Source organism: Taudactylus pleione, unplaced genomic scaffold (genome assembly GCF_031769625.1).
Source record: "Taudactylus pleione unplaced genomic scaffold, aTauple2 ptg000005l, whole genome shotgun sequence".
In the NCBI taxonomy this organism is placed as follows: domain Eukaryota; kingdom Metazoa; phylum Chordata; class Amphibia; order Anura; family Myobatrachidae; genus Taudactylus; species Taudactylus pleione.
In genome coordinates, this window is record NW_028284408.1 from 1702139 (window position 1) to 1725209 (window position 23071).

Below are 23071 nucleotides of genomic sequence, written 5' to 3' on the forward strand. Positions count from 1 at the left end.
CTCTGCTTCTTTCCGTGTCTCCTGTTTCCATTCAACCTTCTCACATTTCTCCTGTTTTTGCAGGTTTGCCTTCTCCAACTGGGATTTCACAGGACATTGTGGTGGATTGTGCAGCTTCTGTTCCAGTGCATGTCAAGGTGGCCTCAGATGTTGGTCTGGTGGCTCCTCCACGTAAAGTGTTGGTCGTGGCATTTCCTGGACCATCTGAGGTTTGTAAGTATGCATTGTCTGATTCTATGTCTTTCTCCAACTCTAGTACCAGTTCTCCTTCATTGGGATCTCCTGAGCGCCCAGGTAAGCTGGCTAAATTAATTACTCGGCAACTGTCTAGGAAAGAGGGTGCTAAAGGTGTCATGGTGCCAGTGTATGGAGTAGGTTTGGATTCAGTTCACTGTCCCAACACAGCTATTCTTAGGGGTTTGCACAAAAGTGTTAAGGAAAAGATCTGCAAGGACAAATTTGTTTTTCCTCACTCACTGATGAGATGAAAAAGGGCTTGGCACAAGCTAAGAAAGTGGGTGGGGTTTGGCGAAGAATTTTATTGTATCTATGACCTGTTGCTTAAAGGTATGATTATATTTGCAGCATGCTATCTGAAACCCGTGCCGCGGAGCATGCAAATGTTCTTCAGTATATTTATATTGTTCATGATATGTACATGCAGTTTGGGGTCTTCCTTGGAAAGAATATGAATCACAGTTTCGGAGAAAGCAGGATGGTAAACTTGTGATGCCCTTGGGATTTTAGGATGTGGAGTTTAGCTGGAGGTTTCACAGCAGCGGATGTCTTTTTCATATATGGTACAACATTGTAAGGGCCCATCAGGTACTAGACTGGGTGCAATAGGAGTGGTGAAGGGGAAGTGTTTTGTGTTCAATGATTCCAGGTACACTCGGATGGCCCTGTCATTTTTGGTACTCCTTTCACATCTGTGGGGGTGAACAACCTGCCAAGGATTGCGGAAAAATCTTTGGGAGTGGTACCTCTGAGAATGGGGACATTTCCAAGGCAGCTAGTTAAGGCTGAGTCCCCAGTTTGTTACGCTAAATTGTCCAAATGGCTGGCTTGGTACCCTTGTACAGTGGAAGCTGACTTTTTGTTACAGAGTTTTGTTTCTGGTTTTAGCCTTCCCATTGCTGTTTCTCTGAAGGTTAGAGCTCCTCATAATTTACATTCAGCATGCGATTTCCCTGAAGTTTTATGATCTAAGGTGAATGCTGAGGTTTTGTTGGGGGCATTTAGATTTATTGAACTTGTTGCATCCAGCAGGTCTTCACTTCTTTCCGGCTGTTTATTAAAGTACATAGTTTTTAGGGATTTGGTGGTTTTGTGTAGGCTTCGTTTTTCCAAGACATATCAGTCGTGGAAGGGATTGATGGATCACACTGTCACAACAGGTTGATCCAATGGTTTTCCCTGTGCATATTGCATCTGTTTACATGGGCCTTCACCCATCCGATGGGACCCAATGGCTGGTGCATGCTAATTTAATCCTCCTCTTCAAATTCCAGTTTATAGCTATATTTGCTGAGTTGAGTTTCAATAGTGCGTTTTATAGAACCCATTGTGTTTGCATTGGTGCTGCAACCAGCGCGTCCATCACATGGGCCTCCCCTGCTGATATATAAGGGTTTGGGCATTGGAAATCCTTCACCTATAAGTCTTATGTGTGTTGCGGATTGAGGATTTTTTAAATTTTTCCTCCTGGGGACCTATATCTGGCCCAATTTGTGTTCACGGGAGGTTTTTAGTTCTTCTTCAGTCAGGTTACCTGTTTCCCCCTTTGCATCCTTGCTAGTTAGTTGCTATGTATTTATGTTGTGTATTCATTATTGCTTGGTTTTGGTGCAGTGCTCACGTTCAGGGTCTGTTTTTCCTTACGGCTGAAGAAACCGAAGACAGCAAGGTGTGGCTAGTTGGCCACTTCTATATCTTTTGGGCTGAGAAGCATAGTATTTGGCATGGCATGCTTGTTTCCTGCATGAAGGTCGCCAGGTGCAATGGTTAGGTGTGTGTGGTTTGAGGTGTGATGCTTTGATGGATTTGTTGAATTCGTCTGCTGCTCAGTGGGGTGTTTCTGTTTGGTTGGTGATGCATGTGATGCATGTAGGAGGCAATGATATTGGGCAGATGAAAGGTTTGGAGTTGATTTGTGAGACTGCTAGGTAGGGTTGTAGTGGCCGAGTGTTCGTATTGTGTGGTCGGAGATAGTTCCACGATTTACTGTAAACACGTTTCTAAAGCAGGATTACATTATGAAAAGTCGTACCAAAAATGGCCACCCAGAGCATAGAGACAGGGGAGACCAACGCAGCTCTATTACCAACCGGGAGACGAATACAATACCCTGATCAGTGTAACATGATGTGCACTGTCTGCTCACAATACACTGAGCATGTGCAGACTGCAAGTTGTGTACGAGGTCAGGCACACTCCAGTCACATGACTGATGCGCCATGGAGAGCGTGAACCCGGAAGTGGCAGAATCATCACCACATGCGGGGCTCAATACAGGTATTTAAAGCCAGTTACTGTGCCCTCCAGATCACCTACCCTTGAAAAAGTCCCTACTGGGAACGAAACGCGTTGGGGGCATTACAGCGACCCACTTTTTAACCTTTGAACCTTCACATATATCAGTGAATGTTTCTCTTGTTTTTTTTTCATATTGCCCTTTCATGTACCTGTACCACAAGGAGCATTGCATGTGTGTGGACAGGCAATAAAATATACTTTTTTACTCCCATTGAGTCCATGTAATAGTGTATAAATGGTCTAGCCAGACCAACAGCCACCCCCATACCCACACACATTGGACCATTGAGCAAAGACTGCAGGTGAACCAGCGGGCTCGCGGCAGGATCTGGGTGAGTCCTTACTATTACCCTACATTATACACTACTCTTGCCTACCTGCACCTGATGCTCCGGTTCTCCTTTTCTTCGCATATGGGTAAAGTCTGAGGAGGTGAGCCAGGAGACTGAACATTATACCAGTGGACAAAAGGGAGCCTCTTTTCTTGCTATATACCACCATTAACTGTTATTAGAAGGACCAGCGGACGGTCTTATAAGAACATACTGCCACAAGTTATTGCTGACCCAGGCTTTTCAGATTAGAAAGTGATTGAACTGGTTTTGAGTGAACATCCTACCCACAGTTTATATGGTGGTTCACACCAGGACTTATACATTCCATCTTCCCCCCATCCCCCTTCCTAATCTATTATTCTTATTTATGCCCAAGAGCTAGACTTTTGTCATCGCTAACATTTATTGGTTAATCATACCCATAATTCTCACTCAGAGCGCTCGCACTTACCCCTGTCTACTCTGTTCCCTATGAGGTTGGGATACCTCATTCTTTGTGTGTAGCAGTTAGACTTAGAATCACACTCCTATAGCGCGGACCATTACTAAATAGTTCCACGATTGGTTTGATGAGGTACTCGTAAGCACAGGGCTCTGGACAAGGTGAGAAAGAAGGTGAATGTGGCTGTATCTAGGCATGTGACTTCTATGGGTGGCTTGGTTGTGAATCATATCTTTTTGGGTATGAATCCTTCTATATATTTTAGACCAGATGGGGTTCACTTTAATGCCCTCAGGTTAGGCATTTTTCTCAAGGATTTGTTCTCTTTTTTGGTATAGGTTATTTGTTTTTGGCGGTGGCCAGTTTTTCTGTAAGGGACTGGCTTTGGTGAGAGAATTCTACATCTCAGTGGCTTTATTGTGGCACAGGAAAGCATCAGATTGAATAGGCCTAGAGACCCATGGAGCAAGTACAGATTGTGGCCCTGGCTTCCAACAATCTGTCCTTACGCTATGTGTTTAGTGACCCTGTCCAATCAGCATCACCACCAACATATACAATAGAGTAGCTATTGGGAAAGGTAAAACTAGTTGAAAATTGTATACAAACATAAAATAAAGCTTTTACAGGTTGTAAAACTCAGGAATCTCCTCCTTAGATTCCAAAAGTACACTATAAATAGCTTGGCTTGAGGTAGATTGGTTAGTGGGTAGGGGAGTAGGCTGTGACTGGTTGGGAGGCATCACAGAGGCGGTAAGGGCAGTTGGGCAGGGATGAGGGTGAGTGATGTAGGTAGCTGGAGATAAAGTATTTCTCATCCCCCTGAAGACCAACTCATACACCAGGTGCTGAAATTCTAGATGCATTTTAGGCCTCATCTGATGCATGGAGCTAATAATGTGTGACATAAAGTGATCTAGGTGGTCGGGGGTCTTTCTTAAGACCTCTTCCATCTGCCACAAGAAGTCATCTGCAGGCTTCGTGGTCAGCTTCTTTCTTCCCTGACACCACCTTTTTTTCTGGGGAGGTGCAGTTGGTGGTGGGCAAGGGGAAAGAGAGACACCCCCCTCACTTTCTCCAATCAGACACAAGTCTGGAGTCCCCGCCAAGTCCAGTTCTTGGGTGAAAGTCTGTAGAGAAAAAAAAATGAATGTTCATATTGTAATCAATATTTTCTTTTTTTTCTTGTTTCCTATATCCGTGGAAAACCATTGCTAAAGACTTTGAATGGCATTGGAATTTCCTAACTGTGGGGAGCCATCGATAGGAAACATATCCGCATCACTCCATCTGCCAACAGTGGATCCTACTATTATAACTATAAGGGGCACTTCAGTATCATTCTCCAGGCAGTGGTGAATGCCAATTTAGAATTTGTCTTTGTGGATGTTGGCAAGAATTGCTATGCTTCGGATGGTGGGTCATTCAAACAGATGGCATTCTACCAGTAGCTCACATCCAAGACCCTCAACTTGCCAACAGTGGAGGAGACCAAGCACAGCCTAAACTTTGTGTTTGTGGCTCTTAAGACTTTTGCGTTACACAAAAATATCAGGAAGCCATATGCGCAAAGGGGCCTGACAAGAAGAAGTGGATCTACAATTACAGGCTTTCCAGGGCACACCAAATTGTGGAAAGTGCATTTGGACTTTTAAGTAACCACTTCTGAAATTTTCAGACCTCAATAAACCTATATGTGGACAAGAAAGACTGGATTGTCTTGGCTTGTTGTGCCCTGCATAACTTTTTATGGTGCAAAACAGCACAACAAAGGGCATCAGGCCCAGCTATGCCAGGACCCAGACTAACCTGATGAGATTAACCAGTTGTCATCTGTGGCAACACCTTCACTGCAAGAACTGCATGGGCAAAGCAAGTGAGGGAGGAGTAAATGGCTTATTTTAATGGACCAGGGGGTAGTGCCATGGCATGAGGACTATCACAGATAAACAAATAAATTATAGTAGACATTTGGGGTACAGAAAAAAGTAAAGTAAAAAAAACTAAAAAAATAACATGGTGTGTATGCAATGGGTTTCTACTTACCAAATATGTCTTGGACGTCACGCTGGCAACTTTGGCCACCTTCTCTTCTCCCTCTCGCTCGGCCATCAGGAGAAAAGACCCTCACCAAGGTTCTTGCTCCAGAAGAAAAGAGATTATACTGTAGTACCACAAGGTGGGCTGGTGCAAATCATCAGTGGATGCTCCAGACCTTTTGGATTCTTCCACCTTCATCTGCTCTTTCACAAAGACTGTCTTGAGATTCTGGATTTTATTTCTCACCCATTTAACTGTTGCGTCACTATAGTATGGCCTGCTATATTGGACAAAATCCTCCAATGCCAATAGTTTTTTGGACTTGTTGGAATAGTCACGACAGGTGACCCTCCTGAGACACTCTTTAGCTTCAAAAAGCTCCAGGAAGCCAGTTATAAATTCTGCATTCCTTATCCAAAGACATTGCTAGGGGCAAAAAATAAACAAATAATTGGACGCATAAGAATTTATAATGTTTATAAAGAGATTGGTTATTTTTTAGTATTTCTAACTTTGATATGTTGTTTTTTTCAGTTATGTTGTTAATACTATGGAGTTTTAATGTTAAAGTTCTTTTTTTTCTTCTTGCATTTTTCAATAAAGTTTGCAGAATCATTTCATTATTTTATTATGTTCAGAATATGAATTAAATATATATATATATATATATATATATATATATATATAATAGGGCTAGGTATGAAATGGTGGACAATGGGTCATGCATTTATTATGCGTAGGTGGACAGTGAGTGGGTCATGCATTTAATACACAGGTGGATAGTGGGTCATGCATTATCACATTGGTGGTCAGTGGGTGGGTCATGCATTAATAAACACATTGTTCAGCGGGTGGGTCATGCATTTCATACACATTGGTGGACAATGGGTCATGCATTATACACATTGGTGAACAGTGGGTCATGCATTATACACATTGGTGGTCAGTGGGTGGGTCATGTATTAATAAACACAGTGGGTGGGACCTGCATTATATACATTGGTGGACAGTGAGTCATGAATTTACACATGGCTGGGTCATGCGCGAGACCCGGGGAACGACGGGCTCTCCATCGCTCCGGGTCTCGCACCAAAGGGTCGTGCTGTCGATGTTGATTGACAGCACGCCCCCTTTGGTGGGCATGCCAGGGGCATGCCTGCCAGACAGAGGCGTTCCCATAGGAACGCCTACCATCTGAAGCCGGCCCCACTGACATCACTAGTGATGTCAGTGGGAGTGAGTTTGGCTTTGATAGAGCCAAAATCACTCCAGGGCTTGTGGCAGGGAGACCCTACAGCAGGGTCTCCGTCACAGGTCCGATGGTCGCGATGGTCAAGACCATCGCGACCATCTTTTTGGCCGCTCGCATATGCTGTGGGTGGTCACCCACAGCTATACGAGCGGCCAGGAGGCCGCTCCATTTTCATGGAGGAGGGCCCTGATTCAGAGCGAGCGCTCTGGTCAGAGCGTTCAGCTCTGAATCAGGCCCTTAGTTCTTAATTAAAAACAAATTAAAGCTACCTATACACCTTTACATATTAAAAAGCTTATAATATAGTCACTGAAGAATAACAAGACTGCTTATGCATAAATAATACAATCAGGCTGCCACTTACTTTGTAGCTGATGCTCAATTGGCCATGCACCAGTTTGCATAGCACAAAACACGAAAACTGCTTCTGGGAATGCCTACAAAATAACTTTTATGCATATGCACGTAAGCAGATTTGATTGCAGCTAACACACACTGCATTTACTTGCAGTTGGAAAGATTAGATGGGAAAAAAGAGATGGTCTATGATAGCCTTAGTACAGTAACAGCATGTATGCATCATTTTGTACAGATGTACAGTAGATCCATACGGGAGGCAATCGGGAAGCCGACTGCCTAAATACCGGCAGCCTGCTTCCCGACTGTCTTATCCCAGCAAGGGTGAAATGCCGGGCGTCTAGATGTAGATGCCCACAATTCCCCGACGCTGGGAGACCGGCACCCGGCATCACGATCGTAGTGATGCCGGGCACCACAAGCGGACAGCCGCGGGGGGAGAGGGTTAGGTTTAGGGCTCCCGGGGGGGACTTAGGGTTAGGCACCCCACCGGGAGGGTGAGGGTTAGGCTAGGGGGAGGGAGGGTTAGGATTAGGCACCCCCGGGGGGGACTTAGGGTTAGGCACCACCCCGGGGGACTTAGGTTTAGGCAGCGGGGAAGGGGGTGGTTAGGGTTAGGCACTTACAGGGGGGATTAGGGTTAGGCACTTGGGGGGGAAGTTAGGGTTAGGCACCCCTAAGGAGGGTTAGGGTTGGGGGGTTAGGTTAGGTTAGTGGATACTTACCTATCCACGAACAGGATTTCCAGCGCTGTTGGGCTTCCGCTGCGTCGCACTCTGCTCCTGTCGGGCTGCTGCTGACGGGAATCGAACCGCCATGCGGCCGGCTGTATTTCATACCAATTCCATCCATACACACCCAAAAGACACATACACTTGTCAATAACGTATCAAGTGAGGGCAAATGCATACTGATGAAGATGCATTCCAGCCCTAGCCATCTGCTTCTGGTTTGCTGATTGTGGACTAACTGCTGAAGTTGATAGTGCTTTATTCTTTGATCATGCTTATATATTATAATTTTATTACCATATTATAGCAACATTGACTTTTTATTTTTGATAGAAAAAAAAACTATTTATGATTTTAATTTTAGTCAAACTTAATGCTGAATGCAGTTTTCATTATCAAAAGTAAAAAAGTACTGTACAGTATGGTGTGAGTGTATTTGATGTGGCTGATGTAAACCTGGCACATTTACTACTGGTGCATAGCTACATACATCTTTTCACTTATCCAATTTAGCATATGCTCACAGTTGCAGTTTTTTAAATAACTCATTTTACAGATGGATTTTTTTCCACAAAAACCTGCATGAGCCCTTCTGTGTCTTCTAAGACACACCTCCTCCCTTAAATAGCAAACTACTACAGAGAAATAAAAGAGGATGAAGGACTTATGGTGGGTACACACTGGCAGATATTTTGGCTAATCAATTGATCAGTCGATATATCTTGTGCCGGTCAGCTAGTGTGTACAGACGATATGTCTGTGATCTATGTTGTTCACAGACATATCGTGTCGGCTGTGCTGCACAGCTGATGCCCAATATGTCTACAGACATATGGGGCATCATGCTGTGTGTATGGCCGACCCGCTGACAACACGATTGGTTGGTCATTCGGTGCCTTACCATGATGGGCTGGATTATGCAAATCAACTCCTGAGTCCTCGTCGTGGGAGCTGCAGCTGGCGTCAGCTTGGGATCATCTGGACCGGTGCCTCTGACAGGTGAGTTTGCAATTGCACAGCCAGGGGGGGACCAGACAATGTAGGAGGGTTGGTTATGCGCGACCCCCTGGCCAGCGGAAGGGTGACATGTGGAGGCCTGGCTTTAGTGCTTTACGGGGAAGCTACCTGCCTCTGCCTGTGACTGGCAGGCTGTCATTGGAGGACAGCCCCTAAAAGCCAGCCGCAGCATGTGCTTATGTGGCTGGCTGCTCTGACAGTGTGCCGCCTATCCAACTGTGCCTGTCCCTCCACCAGTGACTGTCCCTCGCTCCCCGCCAGAAGGTCTCTGCCATAACCACGTAGCAGAGTCGAGCATTGTGCATCTGCCGCTGTCCCCCAGTGTGTGTCTGTCCCCTGCCGAATTTAGTGAGGCACAGGACTGCCCCTCATACTGTGCTAGTACAGGGGCAGTCCTGTGGGGGACGCTAATTGCCCACAGCCAACCAATAACCTAGCTGATCCCTGGAGCTCATCTTTACTGCTGGGGCCTTTTAATTGCTGGGGCTTACCCCCTCCCTACCACTACTTTTGCTGCCACTGGCTCCTACACTTCCCCCTGCTTCCTTATATCTTCCCATGTGACACCCTGACAGTGGTGCGTGCTCTCTGTTAAAGTATTAACCCCCTCACTGCCAGAGCATGCACAGGCTCTACACAAACATGCTGCACACACACATACATACTGCACACATGCCCATTGTACACATGCCCACTGCCCACATACATACTTTACATATACATACTGCCCACATACATACTGCACAGGTGCCCATTCTACACATACATAATGCACACATGCCCACTGCCCACATACATACTATGCATGCCCATTGTACCCATACATACTGCCCACAAACATGCTGCAGTTATAAATACTGCTCACATGCCCATTGCACACATACATACTGCACACATACATGCTGCAGATAGACATACTATACATATACCTACTGCCCACATACATACTGCACACATACATACTGCCCACATACATACTGTACATATACATAGTGCCCACATACATAATGCACACATGCCCACTTCCCACATACATACTACAAATGCTCACTGTACCCATAGATACAGCAGACATACATGCTGTAGTTATACATACTGCTCACATGCCAATTGCACACATACGTACTGCACACATACATACTGCACACATAAATGTTTTATTTAAATTGTATTTTTTCTTTCGTTAATCGTTTCCTTTTATTCTCTTAAGCTGGGTACACACTGATAGATACAGTATATCGCATGTTCCATTGAACGGGTGATATATCTATAGTGCATCGCCGTGTGTGTACAGCAGATGTGTCTGTGAATGATGTCGTTCACAGACATATTAGATCTGCTGTGAAATATCGGATATCTGCTGCTGTGTACGTTTGAACCGCTGATCGCTTATCCACATATGCTGCAGGGACCCGGTGGTGATTGACAGCTCACCTGGGCTGGCAAATTTAAATGCCCATCCAGTTGGGCTGTCTAACCTGGCACAACGGGTGGGCAATTGGTAAGTGTGTGAATACACTTACCAATTGTCAGGTTGGTAGGTTGGATTTCTGGCCGATTCCTCTACCTATTGTTACCCAGCTTTATTGCAAAGCTATTTTAATGATTTTGTTAAGGACAATCCAGCATTTTCTACCAGTGGTATAACAAGGGCGTGGTGAGTGGGGTACATTCCCTGGGTGCCAGGATGAGGGCATGGCTTGGTGGACATTACGAGACTCTAGGTTCCCACCAAGTACCGCATTATGCTCAAACTTCATAGTGCATGTGATAGGACAACTTTCCCACGCAGGACCTGCAAGGAGTGTTTTAATTTGTAATAATAATGGCTGCTTCTATATATCCCTTGTAACTGCATTCAAACGCACTGACACGCCTGTGTTTCACCAACCACCTAGCCGTCAACACCCCCAAATGGTCATTTCCTGTCTGTTACTCATGATGGGTCTGCATGGTCACTGCAATCACAGTGTGATCACATTGGAGCCTTCGCGCACTGCGATGTGACGCAACAATTGGCTGTCTGCGTAATCGCTGTTGCGATCCATAATTAATCAGGCCCTATAACACAGAAGCTGATACAGCAGAGAATAGCAGGAGAATAGAGGGCCTATTTCCTTTTCCTGTGTGCTCTTCAATAGGCCAGTCCACTATGTAAATTACAGGAAGAGATAGCACATTGCACAAAGACTATCTGCCAGTGTGTACGGAGTAAAAGATTAATTGGCCAATGTCCTCACAACAGATTTATCTTTAGATGGCAGTGACAGTTGGTCAGTTTGTATGAACAACCATCATCTGTAGATATATCTGCAGATCGGTTGATCTGCAGATATATCTTTCAGGTGTGTACCCAGCTTTACAGTATTTAGTTTAAGCACTGCAATTATTATATAATACTCAGTTAGGCAATTCATATCCATTGTTTCACCAATTAATTGACAATTGTTTTTTTTTTAAATTACATAACAATTGTTAATTAAAAAAAAATGAAAGGTTAAAAACATATGTTCAAAGACATATTTAAATATCTTATTAAAACAATATTCATGGGGGGTGTCTGGCAACTCAGTGTTCATATGTACCCATTGTAACATAACCCCCCAATTGCAATAGATACTCCAGTGGAAATAGAACATGCAGTGGCATTACTGTCTCCAAATAGTAATAGATTCCCCATTGGCATTACCCTCTCTATAGGACCCCATTAATAAAATATCCCCCTCTAGCCAGCGGTATTAAACTCCCTTTGCATAAAGATCCTCCCACCCCCTCCCCCAGTGGCAATAAATCCCTTTGAACTTAAAACCCCCTCCCCCTGTGGCCAGAAGGGATGAGAGGAGGTGGCAGATAAAATTTACCTCGGCCTCTGTAGTGGCCCAGGAGTGTAGCAGAGGTGCAACCATGCCCCAATTCATGATATCATGGAGCCCATTATAGTTTGGCAGTGGCCATGTCCCTTGGATCTCCCTTGGCACATTGATCCAGATGAGACCTCAGGGGCCCTGTCTGTGGCTAAAGATTTGAACTTTGTTACCAGTGCATGCATCCCAGAATGTTGTTCACATGACATTCTGGGGTGACTTTTGTTTGCATTGATATATATATATATATATATATATATATATATATATACAGAATAATATAAACACCTGTATTATTAATGAAAGTGTTTTTATCAAAATATTTCCAGAATATTGATTTCCAGAGAAAAGGAGGTAGAGAAATAACTATTGTAGTGCATGTGGCCATTGTAATGCAGCAGCATTATCTTCTGCTAATAATAAAGCAGTCTGTGGTGACTGGCAATGCTCAGCGGCTACTGGTGGTGTAAAATGGTTGGAATGAGAATACAGTAGAAGTGAATTGCCATAAACACAGAAAGAAGAGCTATTTCCCTTGTTTCCTAAGCAGAAGAAAACAAAAGACAAGGGTGTCCGTCTCATCAAATTACAGTAGCAATTTTATCAAAATAAGATATCAATTTAGAAACACATTAACATATTTACATACAGTTCTCCAACAATATATCTCATCAATCTACAAACGGCTATTATTTCTATTCATACCATAATATGGACAGCAAATTCTCACTTAGGCACAGTTGGGTACCAAGAAGATGTAATATTCAGCTTTAATTTCCTGACACAACAGGTACTACATTGTCAAGATTCAATGTGGTTTCAATAATTAATAAGCAGCTTTAAATTTCTATCTATATTCTATATCGTATTCACTATTAGTTCTCATAGATAGAGTTTGATGTATCCATCAAAATCAGTTAAAATGAGTGGAGAAGTGGACCAGTTAGTAAGTTAATAAACTGACATTTTTTTATGCATGATCATTGAAAAACAGTTAGAAAGTAAGAGTGCAAAATGCACTGCCCGACACAATTCTCCATTCTTTAGCTGCAGTAGTTTAAGCAGCTTCCCGAGGTATTATAAGCTTGTTTATAAGGTTCTATACTTACATAAACCTTCTTTCCCAGAGTCATCATCCAATGTATTATTATACAGATAAACCACAGAGCTCTGAGCAGTGTACGGCTGAGGCATGAAGGGCCCGTCTGGTCAATGTAATGCTAAGGGCCCATGATAAAAGCCATCTGCCAGAACTCACCTCTTTAGAAAAGTCTTATTTCAAGAGTCTTATCTACTCCCAGACTTCCAACCCTGTTGCCTCTTTGCCACTTTTGAATCCTCCCTCTACCCCTTTGCTTCTCCTCGTCACTCTCTACATATGACTTTTTGCCACCCACTTCACATTTAAAATTGAATCCATACGTCACAACATCACATTCCAACAGATCCTATTTACCCTATATTTTTATTTTGCAGTCTGCCTCTACCCTCCAATTTACCAACTCTGACTTCATTCTCCCTGGAGATTTAATTAGTTTGGAGATTAAATCATGGTCCCCTACTTCCACATCGCCCCTGGACGCTATCCCTTCCCACCTCCACTGCTCCCTCTCCCATTGCCTGTTCCCATCTTACCCATCTCTTCAATATTTCAATCTTATCTGGCATGCCTTTATCTCCCACATTCTTAAAAAAAACAACCCTTGATATTGACACTCTCTCTAATTACTGTTCCATTTCTCTTCTTCCCTTTGCCTCCAAACTCCTTTAGCGTATTGTCTACAACTGCTTACAAATTTTCTTTCCTCCTATGCTTGACCCATTTCAGTCTGGCTTTTGTCCTCTTCACTGCACAGAAACTGACCTTACTAAAGTCAGCATGACCTCCTTGCTTCCAAATCTAAGGGCCACTACTCACTGCTCATTCTCCTTGACTTCTCTGCTGCTTTTGACAAAGTGGACCACCATTTCCTTTTTGCAAATCCATTCATTCCTTGGTCTGCATGATACTGCTCTTTCCTGGTTGTCCTCCTACTGCTATGTCCCTTCTTTCTCTGTCTCCTCCCATGATTCGTATACTTCCATTACTTCTTATTCACATAGTTGTCAACCAAGGTTCTGTTCTTTGAACTCTCCTATTCTCCCTTTTTACATCTTCTTTAGGTGAGTTCATCAACTCTTTTGGCCTCCAATATCATCTTTATGCTGATGACACTCAGAACTACCTCTCCTCATCTGACCTTTCTCCCTCTCTATACACTCATATCTCCAGCAGTCTCTCTGCTATTTCCTTCAGAATGTCTCAGCAATTTTTTAATCTTTAAGTGTCTAAGACTGAATTGATAATCTTCCCACCCTCCCGAATAACCTCACCTTTTTCAATTTCATAATCTATTGACAGCACCAGCAACTGTTCTAGTCTGTAAGTGCATTGTTTTGAAGTTATTTTTGACTACTTCCTCTCCTTCAAAACACATATTCAATGTCGTTTGCAGTCCTTCCATTTCCATCTAAAAATATCTTATATATGCTTTGTTCATACTGTTTCTGTTTGTGTACTTTGTAAGGTGCTGCAGACCCCATGTACCGCAATATAATTAAAGGATAATAATAATAATAATAATAATAATAATAATAACTCACTCCACATAGACAACAACCAGAGAGCCACTAGAGGTGGTGTGTTCAGTCCAGGTACATATTAGTTATACAGATGTCACTGAAGCTACTCAGTGCTGGTTCGTCTACTCAAACAGATTTTTGAACCTCTTGTTGCCAGATTCAAGGCAGTTAATAAGTTATCAACTCATGAAGGCAGCTAAATATTTGAAGCATGTGTAATTACTGTAGCAGCCAGAAGGAATAAAAACTTTTTTCAATAAAATAAGTTAAAAAATAAGGATTTGTTTTTAATTTCTAAAAAATACAAAGTGATTGTAATCTCTTCTTTCCTTTTCTCTACTGTCTTCTGATGTATCCAGTGGGTGTAGTGAGTATAGCCTGCAATTTGGTAATGGGAGAATGGTGACAGGGTGAGGTGCAGCAGAAGGGAGAAGATATGTTCTAGTGAGGACCAGTGTGTTATTAAAGAGGAGTAATATGGCAGAAAGGGTGTTTTTAAGCAGGGAAAGGGTGTGGCAGCAATAAGGGTAGCATAGCAAACACACTCACACACCAATACAGTTTATTAACTACTGTATCTAACACATATAAACACACAGTACATTATACAATGACACTTACATTTTATGTATAATTCTGAGGGATTCCTCCATCTGTCTTCTGGAAATGATATAGACAGAGGGACGAAATCCAGGGGAAGGGTCAGACATGTGGAAGAGCAGTATTGCCTGGATCATGTAGACTTGATCCATTTTTGAGAAACAGCTAAAGAGTTAGTCAATTGTAGGACCAACCTTTGAAATCAATTGTCACCATGCCTCCTGGCCTAAGATCATGGGTTTGATTCTAACTAAGGTCCTATATGTGCTGAGCTTGGATGTTTAGGTTTAGTATGGCTGCTGCAGTTTTCTACCACACATCATAAACATACTGTGATACAGATGTGTCTTCATACACCTTTCATCCATATAAAACTCTCAATTGGCTCTCTAATAATCTCTTAAATATTTGTAAACCCGCAGCTGTGAAGAGAAGTGTAAAGCTTCCTAATGGAATCTCCAAGAGTATTCAAAGCAAATAAACAATACACAACACTGGGAGAAGTATATATCAATAATATCATAAGAGACTAATAAGTAGACTCAAATAAACTGATTTAATAAAATATTATAAGTATTAAAAGACAGATAAAATCAATAAATAGTATAAAGAGCAGGATACATATAACAATGCATATAATGTGCAGTCAGGAGGCTGAGTCCAACTATCATACTCTATGTAGCATACAAATGAATAATGATAACCATGCATATTAGATCAAATAATATTACCAGCATGGGATAAGTCCGCACAAGCTGGAGTCCCAATGATGGATGATGCCCTCCATAACTGGAGGTCTCCTAGTTGGCTTGTAAAGTAGCTGAACTATCCTGATGTAAGCTGGGACAGTAGGAATAGAAATACCTGTAAGTAGTATCAGCAGCAGATGCTGTTGTTAAAGTTGAAAGTACTGCAGCTGAGTGATGGTAAACGGCTCTGTGAATTTATTTATTTATTTATTAACAGATTCTTATATAGCGCAGCAAATTCCGTCGAGCTTTACAATTTTAATTAACATTATACTGGGTTGTAAAAGACATACATACATACATACATAAAAGACATACATAAGCGTAAGAGGGCCTTGCTCGCAAGCCTACAATCTATAGGGAATTGAACACTCACCGCACAATAGTGGATCCGGCCTTGAATGAAAGTGAGTTCACTTTTACTTTGGTAGTGGACTGTGCTATGTATCATTGGTAGCAGCTGACAGGCTAAGTTATCGTTCCAATACATGTGACTCACTCTGCAGTAAAGGAGCTGCTAATGCAAGACAAATGCTGGCTCGGCTGGTTCAAATGAGGAGAGGTGATCCTGCATGAATTCAAAGATAGTGGCAGTTCCTGATGAGTTTCACAATGTCTCCACCCATGGCTTCATCAGAGGCATATGCCACTTGGTCCAAGAAAGCTGTGATACAGCATAGCACAGTTCCCTTCCAAAATAAAAGTGAACTCACTTTCATTAATCACCGGATCTGTTATTGTGCGGTGAGTGCTTGATTCACATTTACCATCTCTCAGCTGCAGCACTTTCAATTCCAACAACAGCATCTGCTGCTAAAACTACACACAGGCATCTCTATTCCTACTGGCCCAGCTTGCATCAGGATAGTCCAGCTACTTTACAAGCCATCTAGGAGACCTCCAGTTTCGGAGGGCATTCATCCATCGTTGGGACTCCAGTTTGTGTGGACTTATTCCATGCTCATTATATTATTTGATCTAATATGCATGGTTATTATTATTATTAATTTGTATGCTACTGTACATATGCTAGTTGGACTCCACCACCTGACTGCACATTATACGTATTGTTATATGTATCCTGCTCATTATACTATTAATTGATTTTATCGGCCATATTCATCATCACTTAATTTCTAAAAAAGTAGGTGAAACTTAACGCTGTCACATACTTTTGTAAAAATTAAGGTTTAGGGACATTTTTACTGGAATTTGGCCCTGAATGTGGAATTTGTGAGTGATACTGTATGCTATTCTGAGATAGCATTTAGCATCCTAATCGCAGCACAAGTTGCCTTTTACACTGGACTTTGTGCAAAACCTTTGCACAAAGGTCTGTGTCCTACCTGCGGCTCTCGGCTTTCCACCTCCTGGCTCCTCTGCTACATACACCACATGACCAGTCAGTCCAGGGGTCACCTGCTGGCTGGGTCTTCGGGCTGGAAGGAGATAGGAGCTGAGGGAGAAGTGGCAGGGAACTTTGGCTGCCTGTCAGTGACTTCTCACCAGCACAGCTCCTGCAGGCAGCATGACAGTAGAGCCTGTGGACATTGGAGACAGGACCCATCAGCGTGGGAGGACACACAGCACTTATCAGCCACCACTGGGATGGTGGGGTGGATGACACATATATGACCCAGCAGCGAGGGGTGGACGGGACACCTCAGAGAGGACCGGCCAGTGGGTGGTGGACAGAACCCTGCAGAGAGGACCCGGCAGCAGTGGGAGCACTGTAGAGAGGATGCTGGCAGGGTGCGTGGAACACTAGGGACATAATGCCGGCAGAGAGTGGGGACACAGTGCAGTTGAAGGGGAAAAGTGTCACATATCCAAAAAGGTGTCTTCGCAGAAAAAGCATCTTTTCGGAAGTGATACCTTGTAATGCAAGAATGATAAATAGGGTTTGGCTTAACAATGAACTTGTGGCAAGTTCAAAACTAAAATATCACATATGATATTTTTATCTTGATAAATAGGGCCCTATGTGTCTTTTAAAACTTATATTATGTTATTAAATGAGTTAATTTTTAGACTACTTGTTACTCTCATTATTGATATTATTGATATATACCATTCCCAGCTCTGTGTCATTTGGTTCAATTACCTATCATCCATATGCCATATGGCGTGAGATACCCAGCACTTCTAAGACACTATAAGTGGTGCAGCTTACCATTTTTTTCTTAAAATGTTGAATTTTATTTGCTTTGCAGATGCAGAAAAGTATCCTAGAGATGAAAAGCTGTGACCTTAACAACAAATAAATTAGTTTTAAACATTGCAAAGTCACAGATGAAGCACATTGAAGCCTGTATGAGCAAAAGTTGCGGCCACTTTATATACAGATTGAGACACAGTCACACACAGAAATTCAAATTTCCCTCATCAAATTGATCAGTGCAAACTACCAATGTAGTTTTGTCACTTCCAGTTTTTTTATTTATGCAAATAAAATTTATATTTTGAACAAAAAATATCCTTGATGTGGCCGAGTCGCCCAGGACCTGGCACACCGAGAGGGGCTGTTTGCCACTACTAGAAAGCCTGCACACACAGGCTTGGCCTTCCACCTTAGCCTGCACCTTAAGCATGCCATCTGAAGCATGGAGTTATAGACAGAGTTGATTTTTAATACCATGATTAATCTCTTTTCCAGGTAAACTAATGCCATCTTCCATATTTGATGCCTTTTATTGCAAGAATAGTATGTTTTGAAAGTTTGCTTTAAAACTGTGAGGCTGCATCTTCCCCCACCATTAATTAGCTTATTAAACAAACTGCTCAAACATTCCCTCCCACTGTACCAGCTGACCTAGCTTCTCCTGCAAAAGGGAACTCATTTGAAAGCCTGCACACACAGGCTTGGCCTGCCACCTTAGCCTGCACCTTAAGCATGCCATCTGAAGCATGGAGTTAGAACCAGAGTTCGAGCTGGATTTGGACTTTTGACTACTTTCTAACCTAAATTTAAACCATCTCACAAACACAGCAGCACAGGCATGCTGCCACTCGACCTTCATTTACACTCCCCTGAGACTGGGTTCAGCTGCTGTCTCATGCTGCAGCCAAATCAAACTCCACAAACTGCTGGATGTGACGAGACCACACACTCGTGTGAAAGAGATGCTATTGCTTTTGCAGAACACTTTTCATTTTTTAATTCCTGATTAGGTTTAACATGGTTTTAACTTAAAATACGGTCACATTTATTCTTTTTTATTTTTTTCTCCACCTGGACGTTATACTTCCGCTACTTGCACACCCTGCCAGATGTAACCTACGCAGTGCGCCCCAGATGGCAGCCTTGGATGGTTCTTTCTTCAGCAGGATGAACAAACACGTGGATCTATTCATTCAGTGCATTTCATATTTCAAATGTTTCAGTCATCTGGAAATATCATGCCCGAACTGCAGCACTGTTTGCTGTATTTACTATTACTTGTGCTGTAAAGTGTACTTCCACTGAATGATATACTGGTGTGCTATACATCCACTAAAGTTCATCCTCCATTGGCAGGATGTATTTTATGTGGATTTATTCACACAGGGTATATCATTCTGCCACACATGTGTCAGATTTCCCATATATGCCTTGGCTTCTTTTATGGCTTATCTCACATAGTGCCACCTTCATAGTGCGCCCATGATTCATACTCTTTGATAAAGCTTCCATAGGCGGAAGCGAAATGCATCAGACTCTACTTTTGTTTTACTACTTCTTGCCAGACATCATCTTACTTTGATTGGAAGTTTTGCAACATGGATACAGTGAGCCGTGTGTATACAAACTGAGACAGACTTCCAGGACTAGGAGCACACGGCGGTAAGAGAGAGGCGGTCACAGGATGACTTAATTAGTGCCTCTGTAAACCATTGAAGCCGGTCACTTGGAAATCCAACGGAGACAGATCTCCAGCAATCGGAGTGTGCAAGCAGCTGAAGAGATGTGGTCACAGGTTGATTTTATTGGAGCCTCTATGTATCTTCAAACTGGAACCTTCTAAATATATGTGCTGGCTGATTGGGATTGTCTACACTAAAAGTTCTTTATAATAAAGGACTATCACTGCGAATGTCCCCTGTTATTACTAAAACTGGAGAAAATTGGTCCGTGGGACTATTAAAAGGACTTCCTTATATTTACAAGTCTGGTGAGAACTAAGTGATTTAAAAACTAATACTTAATTGTGGCACTATGGACTAGATGCTGGGTCCAAGTATAGATATATGAGGATCCGAATTGTGGTCTATTTTTTATGCATATTTTATGTGTGTTTATTTGTTTTATGTATATTGTCATTTGATATTTGTTATTGATATAAAGTATATTGAGCAAAATATTGGTGTCTTGGTATAAATTCTGCCCTGTCAATGCAATTTAGTGTGTTTAATTATTTCTAATATTAGCGCACCACTATTTGGTCATTTTCAGTGGTTATTGCAGATTTTCCTAGGAAAATTTGTTTTTTAAGTAGGTTTACACAACCTACTGGTGTGTGCTGCTGTGTGTGAATACAGTAGAATTGTTTTTGATTAGCACCCAGCTTTTTTGGTGTGTTGGGGTGGTACAGGTTGAGTCTCCCATATCCAAAATGCTTGGGACCAGGGGTATTTTGGATAACGGAATATTCCGTATTTTGGAATAATTGCATATTATAATGAAATGTCTTGGAAATGGGACCCAAATATACACACAGAATGCATTTATGTGTTATATACACCTCATACACACAGCCTGCAGGTCATTTTAGACAATATTTTTTATAATTTTGTGAATCAAAAAAAGTTTGTGTACATACATGAAATTCATTTATGTTTCATATACACCTTATGCACACAGCCTGAAGGTTATCTTATACAATCTTTTTAATAATTTGTTGCTTAGACAAAGTTTATGTACATTAAACCATCAAAAATCAAAGGTTTCATTATCTCAGTCATGCTGAAAATATTCCGTATTTCGGAATATTCCGTATTTCTGAATATTAGGATATGGGAGACTCAACCTGTATTATTATTATAGAACCACAGTGTATGAAGAATGGCTTCTAAAAAAAAAAGAGACCAAACACAGTGCAAGTGGTGTCTGCTTGTGTGTAGTGGATATAGATTTTAAGCCTCAATGGGGCAATAGGCACTGTCTTTTTTAATTCCCAACCTGTAGTTACAGAAGCAAAGCTTAAATTAGGTAATTATTTCACTAGAACTGACACTTTGCTAGCTCATAACTATCCATGTATTATTATTCTTAATTTTGTTCATGTACTTTATCTGCTAGCATGCCTATTGTAGTTGTTATTTTGTTTATTGCATTCATGTAAGCCATATCTGAAAAATTATCTAGCATTTTAATTCAATGGCACCCTATTAAAAAAACATTATTGATGATGATAATGAAACTAAATAATAAAAGTATCCCAGAATTCGCCTTAGGGCAGTTTTCTCATTGTCCTTATTATATCCACTGTCTGTAGAAAAAGAATTCATCCGGACCTCAAACTAGTAGCAGTACAATCCTCCTTGACTGTAAAATCTTCCCTTATGTATCACTACATCTGATTTGATGTATATTCAGATGTCTATTAAACAAAGATTGCATGATCTCCAAGTTGTCAGTCATCAATGCTAGTGAATATGGATTTGGGTAAGGTTAAGAACTATACTACATGTAATATCAGCTAGGAGCAAGGGGAGCACAATTCAACTCATGATTAATCGATTAGACATACTGTGCTATATATAGAATAAAACATATTTTAAACTGTTAATTTGTAAGCATTGCTTATTTTTTATGTTTTCCTTCTGTTAAACATTTAACACAGAGTGCCCTCACTCCACACCTCAACTACCACTCGCAGTCATGTTTTATGAACATTTTATGCTACAGCACAGGTAGTGTTATCACATGACTGAGGGTGCAATTTATGTCACAGTCACCTGTACCCTGACACAGATATCTTTAAAATATGAACTATTAGGTGGTCTTGTAGGATGGAGATAAGAAACACTGATTTAAGAAGTTACAAACATAAGTGTCATGCCTTTAGCATAGGGTTTGTTATGTTGCACTAAGTCACATTAGCAGCCCCACCTAGTGGTCAGGACTGCAGCAGTTTAAATTTGATCTATTTTGTCCTTCTTAACATTCCATAGCAGTCTAGCAATGCATTCTGGGCTAAAGGAGCTGTAAGCAGCCATTTTCCTTTTCACATGGTCCTAGACAGTCATCATTACATATGCTCAACCTGGTACAGTGTCCGATGGTGAGATCTAAGCTTCAACTGTGCCATCATATTGTAGATCTGCTTAGTCAGTAATGCATGTTAGCTGTACTATGTGACACTACAGTCTATACTTTGCATACTGTATGTTTCATGTTGTTTGCATATCCCATGTTATGTATATGTTTGCCTTTCATTCCTATGTACATATAGTAATTGTTTTTCATTGTTTGTTTACAGTTTTACCATTATCATCGCACACATGCACGCACACACATGCACACTTGTTTATATACATTGATATGTGTACATCCACGCAAGTTCCTTTATCGAATCACATCTGACTGGATTATTGGAAGATAGAGTATTGGTTATGCTGGCTGCTCCAAATTTGTCAGACACTTAGTGCGGGCAGTCCAGTAAGTATTTATGCATAAAGGACAATATTTACTGTTATTATTACTGTATTTATTTGTATAGTACCAGCAAATTTCATATTGCTTTACAATTAGGAACAATCACTGTAGTATAAATAAATTGATAAAAAACAGACAACCAGTAAACAAATGCAGTGTAGTCGCAGAGAGAGGTATATTGTTTAACGATCACTGCCAGTATGAAAATGACATGGGCTAGCTGCAAGCAATGTCCAATTCTACCGCTGTCTGAGACCATACAGACAAGGAGATGAAGCTGAAATGTGCTGACCCTTACACCATTCTCCACATGTGGTAACTACGGTTATGTGAGAAAGATAGATGATCCCTAACCAATATTGTTCTATCAAGATTACTTTGTCAGTGGTAAGCGATTTACATCAACTATACATTCTATGGAAGATTTTTTCATCCATCTACATGGATAGCCTATTGAGGAAGTTAAATCTATTCCAACGTAATTTCTCTTTTGGGACAGATGATTACATATTTATTACTTGTAAAGGTTTTAAACCACAGTCACCTATATATGGTTGGATGACTTTAGACTACTAATAAGTGCTTTTTCATGACAAATCCTGCTGCCTAAACTATATTTACATGGGATTAATTGTTGGACAAGAGTTTCTTCCATTAATAACTATTGATCAAATCTCAGCATTTTGAAACCATTTTAATCAGCAACTATCACATTCTAGTGAGACTGTAGCCATTATTATATGAAATTAGTAATGACTTTGAGAGATGCTTTTTTAGTGTCATTACTATTTTATCTTGTTTTAAGGACCTTCTGCAGAGGTGCTGTTTTATTTTATTATTTCACTGTGAGCTTCTCCTTTTATCTACTTTGAATACTAATTAAAAAATTA